Source organism: Schistocerca americana, chromosome 1 (genome assembly GCF_021461395.2).
Source record: "Schistocerca americana isolate TAMUIC-IGC-003095 chromosome 1, iqSchAmer2.1, whole genome shotgun sequence".
NCBI classification, from domain to species: Eukaryota; Metazoa; Arthropoda; class Insecta; order Orthoptera; family Acrididae; genus Schistocerca; species Schistocerca americana.
The window spans coordinates 339,724,225-339,731,443 of NC_060119.1; positions in this window are offsets into that span (position 1 = coordinate 339,724,225).

Genomic DNA, 7,219 nt, shown 5'->3' on the forward strand with positions numbered 1-7,219 from the left:
AAGGACAGGCGGCGAACTGTGACGGAACTAACATTAGACTTTAATCCTGGACAGAGTACAAGTGTGTCTGAACACACAGTGCACCGAACACTCCTAACGAAGGACCTCTGCAGCCGACGACTCATGCGTGTGCCAATGTTAACACCACATAATCGGCAAGTAAGACTGAAATGGGCACGTGACCATCGGCACTGGACGTTATGCAGTGGGAGAGCATCACCTGTTCTAATGAAACCCGATACCTTCTTCATCATGTCTATACGCTATACGATGCTACACTATATTAAAACATACATCGTTCCACGTAACACTTTCACATTATAATTTTTCTTTTGTTTTCTTTCCTGAAAAACTTATTCCAAAGCTATGCAATGTGTAATACTAACGCCTTATTCTCTTTCTGAGCTCAACGTCGCCGGCCGGAGTGGCCGAGCGGTTCATGTGAAAACTGTTAAAGTTTTCAAATAAAACAAACTTCATTAACATTCTACGTCGTTATTCATTATATTTGAAGCCCTTTGCCGCTAGATGAATCTGACTTGTAGCTAGAGGACTCCGACTTGTAGAGTGTAACATGGCGGGGAGTAACGTAACTATATGGGAGCGCGAATAACAGCATGCCTCGATCTGAGTTTCGAATTGGAAGAGTTCATCCACATATGGAGCACCCTCTCTTTCAGCATGACAATACAAGACCATACACGAACATTGTGACATTTGCAACAATCCGACACCTTGAATCCACTGTCATCGATCATCGTGCACACAATTTCGACTGGGCGCCGTTCGGTTGTCATCTTTTTCCAGAACTTACAGAACACTTTCGAGAACTTCACTTTGATAGTAACGAAGCGACACAAACAGAGGTGAGGTTGAGTTCTGTCAGCAATGTCTGACATTCTGTAGTCTCGGTATCAACGAAATGGCCTCTCGTTGGGAAAAACACTGAGAAATAAATATCGAGAAATAAGTATGTAGACATGGAGAATAAAAATGTAAAATATTAATAACGTTTGGCCTGCAGCTGTTGACAGCAAAGTCGGATGGGATGGTGGAGGCTGGCTTCTTCATCTTGAAATCTCCTTGTAGTTAATGGCTGGCATAACTGGACGTGATGTGTACAGCTGCACACTATTCAGACCAACTGCCTGAATTAGATGGTATGTATGTCAGTCGGATTGATTAGCGTTTCCCAAATGGCAATACTTCTGATCCGTAAGTCACAACAGGTGGGGCAGACGGGTATCAGGTTTTGGCAACTGTGACTTGATTCGCCCTGATTTACGAGCGTCATCGGCTCTTCTACAAACCCTGTCAGCAAAAAAAAAAAAAAAAAAAAAAAAAAAAAAAAAAAAAAAAAAAAAAAAAAAAAAAAAAAACGGCTCTGAGCACCATGGGACTTAACATCTGAGGTCACCAGTCCTCTAGAACTTAGAACTACTTAAACCTAACTAACCTAAGGACATCATACACGTCCGTGCAGGATTCGAACCTGCGACCGTAGCAGTCGCACGGTTCTGGACTGAAGCGCCTAGAACCGCTCGGCCACCTCGGCCGGCTCCTGTCAGCACAGTAAGGTGTCGCAACTTCGGTTTTCAGAGACGCTGACAGGTGTCTTTTGCACCATCAGTGTACTAAATATGTGTTTTTGCATGCTGAATGCATGATCTTGGGCCACAGTACCTAGTTACCTAGCTGACAAGTTCTTCCCTCCACATGACATCCTCCTGCTGAATTGATGCAGGAGCAGTTCGTTACCTCAGGCAAAGTTGTGGTGCAACAGTCCTATGGTACCTCCTTGACAGACTACTGTATCAGTCCTCAATTTATCACTAACCAATTGACGTTCAGTGAAATCAGTAGTGTAGGTACGCTTATCTTCCAGTATACAGGGTGATTCAAAAAGAATACCACAACTTTAAAAATGTGTATTTAATGAAAGAAACATAATATAACCTTCTGTTATACATCATTACAAAGAGTATTTAAAAAGGTTTTTTTTCACTCAAAAACAAGTTCAGAGATGTTCAATATAGCCCCCTCCAGACACTTGAGCAATATCAACCCGATACTCCAACTCGTTCCACACTCTCTGTAGCATATCAGGCGTAACAGTTTGGATAGCTGCTGTTATTTCTCGTTTCAAATCATCAATGGTGGCTGGGAGAGGTGGCCGAAACACCATATCCTTAACATACCCCCATAAGAAAAAATCGCAGGGGGTAAGATCAGGGCTTCTTGGAGGCCAGTGGTGAAGTGCTCTGTCACGGGCTGCCTGGCGGCCGATCCATCGCCTCGGGTAGTTGATGTTCAGGTTTCATAACTAACCTTTTTCGTAGGACTCTCCATACTGTTGATTGTGGAATTTGCAGCTCTCTGCTAGCTCTGCAAGTCGATTTTCCTGGGCTGCGAACAAATGCTTGCTGGATGCGTGCTACATTTTCATCACTCGTTCTCGGCCGTCCAGAACTTTTCCCTTTGCACAAACACCCATTCTCTGTAAACTGTTTATACCAACGTTTAATACACCACCTATCAGGAGGTTTAACACAATACTTCGCTCGAAATGCACGCTGAACAACTATCGTCGATTCACTTCTGTCGTACTCAATAACACAAAAAGCTTTCTGTTGAGCGGTCGCCATCTTAGCATCAACTGACGCTGACGCCTAGTCAACAGCGCCTCAAGCGAACAAATGTACAACTAAATGAAACTTTATAGCTCCCTTAATTCGCCGACAGATAGTGCTTAGCTCTGCCTTTTGTCGTTGCAGAGTTTTAAATTCCTAAAGTTGTGGTATTCTTTTAGAATCACCCTGTATTAAAATATGTTGATTGAAACCATGATTTCCTTAGGGGCTGTTAGTTCAGATTTTATAGAGTCAAAAACTTCATGGAAATTTTTGAATCCCAGGAAAAGTGGTAATCCATAGATATTGCTCCATTCAATAAATGCCGGCCGTGGTGGCCGAGCGGTTCTAGGCGCTTCAGTCCGGAACCGCGCTGCTGCTACGGTCGCAGGTACGAATCCTGCCTCGGGCATGGATATGTGTGATGTCCTTAGGTTAGTTAGGTTTAAGTAGATCTAAGTCAAGGGGACTGATGACCTCAGATGTTAAGTCCCATCGTGCTTAGAGCCGTTTGAACCATTCAATAATTTCGTCCACAACTGTATGATAATACGCTTTACAATATACTCTTCAGATATATACTCCTATGTTATTTGTTTCATTAAAATTTATGTTTTTTACCTTATGATGTGTTGTTTCTCTTTAGGCGAGAATACATTTTTTTTCTCAAATTGCTTTCGACATGTCGAACACATACATGCACATGTTAATATCTGGACGGCCGAGGCACTTGCAAAACTTAATAAATTGTTGAATTGCACTACACCTTTTCCCAGAATCGCCCAAAAGTATTGCTTTTTGTATTACTGATTTTAAGCATTTGTTCCATTTCATGTATTTAAATTATGTTTGTTGCTTGGATGCTTACGACTACTCTTATAATGGGACTACACCCGTTTTTTTTCCTCAAGTTTATTGGCTGTATTTTGGACTTATCGACATTGCACGATAGCCGTCATTTAGTGCACGGAACGAAAATATTGTGTAACTCGATCTGCATCTCCCTACATTCATCCAACGATGCTAATTTCATGAGCTTGTTTGCCACCCAGTCTAACAGTTCGTTTATTTAAGCTGAGAACATTAGATATCATAATACGCTACAGCGGCCACACCCAGAATTATATTCGTTTCTTTTGAATATCGCCGTTCAACATAAAGCACTTGATTCTGTAAAGATACAATTTTTTTAATTCAGCGCCACAAAACTGAACGTTTGATTCGGAAGCAATGTTAAATATTTATGGACGTAACTTTTCAACTGCCTATGACTTGAGTGAGGGATATGTCAGAGAAAGAGATGGGGAATTCTTGGCGACCCGTGGCTCTTGGTTACCTATTAGGAATAAATTTGTGCAATGCCCGTTTCTTGGGACAGAACCTGAGATCTAAGCCGTTAAGTTCAAATTTGGTGAGGATGACAGAGGTATTGTCAACATCAGGTCTCGCGCAAAACCGATCTTTCCAGAAAACTCAACAGAGACACATTCTTCGGTTATTACGATTGAGGAGCTTGTCTACGGTACCAGTTGGATTGACGGCCTGTGTGGCGCCAGTGCAGCTGATTTTCTGAAACCAACCGTCGCAGAAAGGCCAGTGGTTTTCGGGGTGGTACTTGTATTTGTAGATGGACGGTGTCAGAGGAGAAGTCTTGTGCGACCGTCTACGAGAAGAATCAGCCTGTTTCAGACTCCGGGACCGTGAGCACCGAGGTCACGGTCACCGCAGTAACCAAATACGTTGCAGCACGCAGTAATCTCTCAGTGCGCAGCAAACCTATGGCTCAGTTCTTTCTTTGTTTTCTTCCATGGTTCTAGGCGCTTCAGTCCGGAACAGCGCGACTGCTACGGTCGTAGGTTCGAATCCTGCCTCGGGCATGGATGTGTGTGATGTCCTTAGGTTAGTTAGGTTTAAGTAGTTCTAAGTTCTAGGGGACTGATGACCTCAGATGTTAAGTCTCATGGTACTCACAGCCATTTGAACCATTTTTCTTCCATGGTGCCCATTTATCATTTTAACTCTTGCATTGAAATTTTCTAAGAGTGTATGCAGCTTTTATCACCTCTATTATGTTCATAAATTATTTTAGATGACCAGCTCAGATGAAACATCCACGCATTTTTTAGTTCTGGAAAAGATCCGCGGTCACAGTATTGTTGTCCAATCCTGCAAGTGGGATCGAACCAGCGCCCTTTGATCCAGGACATTAGTATTTCGATTAATGCGTGCGGTTACTCTTTCTAAGGACTGATTGAGTTGCATTAATCTGGCGGCTGTATTTTATACAGTTATTTCATGTGGCCGTCCATGCGCAGTCAGCGCTTTGAGTAATTAATTGATCTCAGGTGAACTCTGATAGAAGCGTACAACCATAGTTCCTTTATCATTCAAAAGCAATGGGCAGCAAATTTATTCGTATACATGCATCACTGGCCGCATGGGCATGATTTTGAATCTCATCCTGTGATTCCTTCAAGATGCTGCATTAGTTCCCTTTTTCCCCTTTATGGCTTCCAGACTGTGGTGTGGGGCCAGGCTGCTCGGAGGACGTTAAATCCCCTGCTCCAGACGCAAGTATTTGCTTCCCACACAAGGCTGAGTCGTGAGGCGCCTGTTGCCCGTTGTTTGGTCCCGTTCGGCTGCGGCCTTGCCCTATCTGGTATTTACACAGCCGTGATACGAGATAACTTCTCTGGCTTCTTCCGCACTCCGCGCCAGACAATGCCAACAGAGAGTCTGTTGCGTCGTATTTCTTCTGTACACATTGCTCAGGGGAAAGCTACAGGGCGCTCCAACTGTCATTCCACACGAGCTCTGATAAGAGAACGGAAGTCATACGACAAAGCACCGGCGCTTGTTCAGTCGTGTTAGCACTTAACGGAAGGTAATACGGCTGGTGCACAATAAACTATTTTTGCAATTAGATCGTCGCTTAACTTATCGCATCCACCATATTCTGAACCATTCGCCTGCCATCTCTTATAGCACAGTACATAGCCATTCCTGTTTCTAACGCACAACGGATGTAGTTTAGAATTTTCTTTAAGGTCCTGGATTGGATTACTGGTGCCTACTAAGCTCACCAGACAAAATGTTGATCACGCCATTAAAAGAGAGCTCTGGCCGCTTTGGATGGTTTTGCGCAGGTATCAGGTCGTGTGACCTATCATCAACCCAACCTAACGTAACCTCAGAGCCGCGCGGTCTGGAGTTCCTTGTCACGGTTCGCGCGGTTCCCCATTTCGGAGGTTCGAGTCCTCCCTCGGGGATGGGTGTGTGTGTTGGCCTTAGCGTAAGTTCAGTTGTGTGTAATCTTAGGGACCGATGCCCTCAGCAGTTTGGCCCCATAAGACCTTACCACAAATTTTCCAAATTTCGGAGTAGGTCATGTCAGTGAAGTGATGTGAGTATCTTGCATGGAACCAACGCAATGCTTAGAGTCGATGTGAAGACGTAACAGAAGGGCACAATGGAGCTACCTTGGCTTTACGTTGTCGTGACCACACAGTGAATGAAGTCGCCAACTTTGTTGGTATATGAACAACGACTGTCCACCGTGTCTACAAGGAATGGTGCGCCGCTCCCGGGCCAAGAATGGTGGTCTTAAATATGTCGTAATCTGCAGGGACCGGAGACGGATGTCACGCGTTGTCAGCGACTATCAATTTCTAACCTGACAGGATCTGCTCCAGTCAATGAACGCAGATTCATCTGAACCAGTTGCCAAGCGATCATTACGCAAGCAACTGTATGCAGCGAACATCTGGTGTCGGGTACCTCGCTCACAGTGGCACATAAAGCTGCACGTCTTTAGTGGGCCAAACAAAACAGAAAATGCTTCAAGGCGTGTGGTGTTGCCTGAATAGTCGCAATGTTGCCTTCATCTCTCTCTCAACCACATACACGCACACACACACACCCACCCACCCACCCACACACACACACACAGACACACACACACACACACACACACACACACACACACACACACACAGATGAGACCAGAAATCAACGAGATTTAGTAAGACATACGTTAATTTTTCCATGACCTACCTTCCCTAAAACTAGTATTAACATTATTTGATGTCCAGACAATAGAAAATAAGTAACTTGAGGAATATAGATTTTAGAATATCCCCGTTCAGTGAAATTATTGTAAGGTTTAAGGGAAAACACTCAGTTAAATGGACTCTTTTTTTCAAAACTGATATATTGCCGAACGAAAGAATAGAAACTTTTAACTGTATGTGTTATAATTTATCAAGCTCAAAAACGATTAAAAATTACAACGTTCACATTACGGTTTCCGTACTTGCTTGTGATTAATGCGCTAAAGCTACATGATATAAACATTCCAGTGAAGCATCCTGAACATCGTGAAGTCTCCTAACATACATCAGTCAATTAACATCATTTGTCACACATTAAAAGAGACTGGATGTAATAAATTGTCAGCGGAAAAATACTCCTATCGAAACACAAAAAAGGCGGATATGCTCCTGTTTAAAAGACTAACTGAAAAATGGGGCAACAGCTGCCTCTGCACCTTTAAAAACGGTCCCAAAAATTTTGGTTTGAGAACATATTCG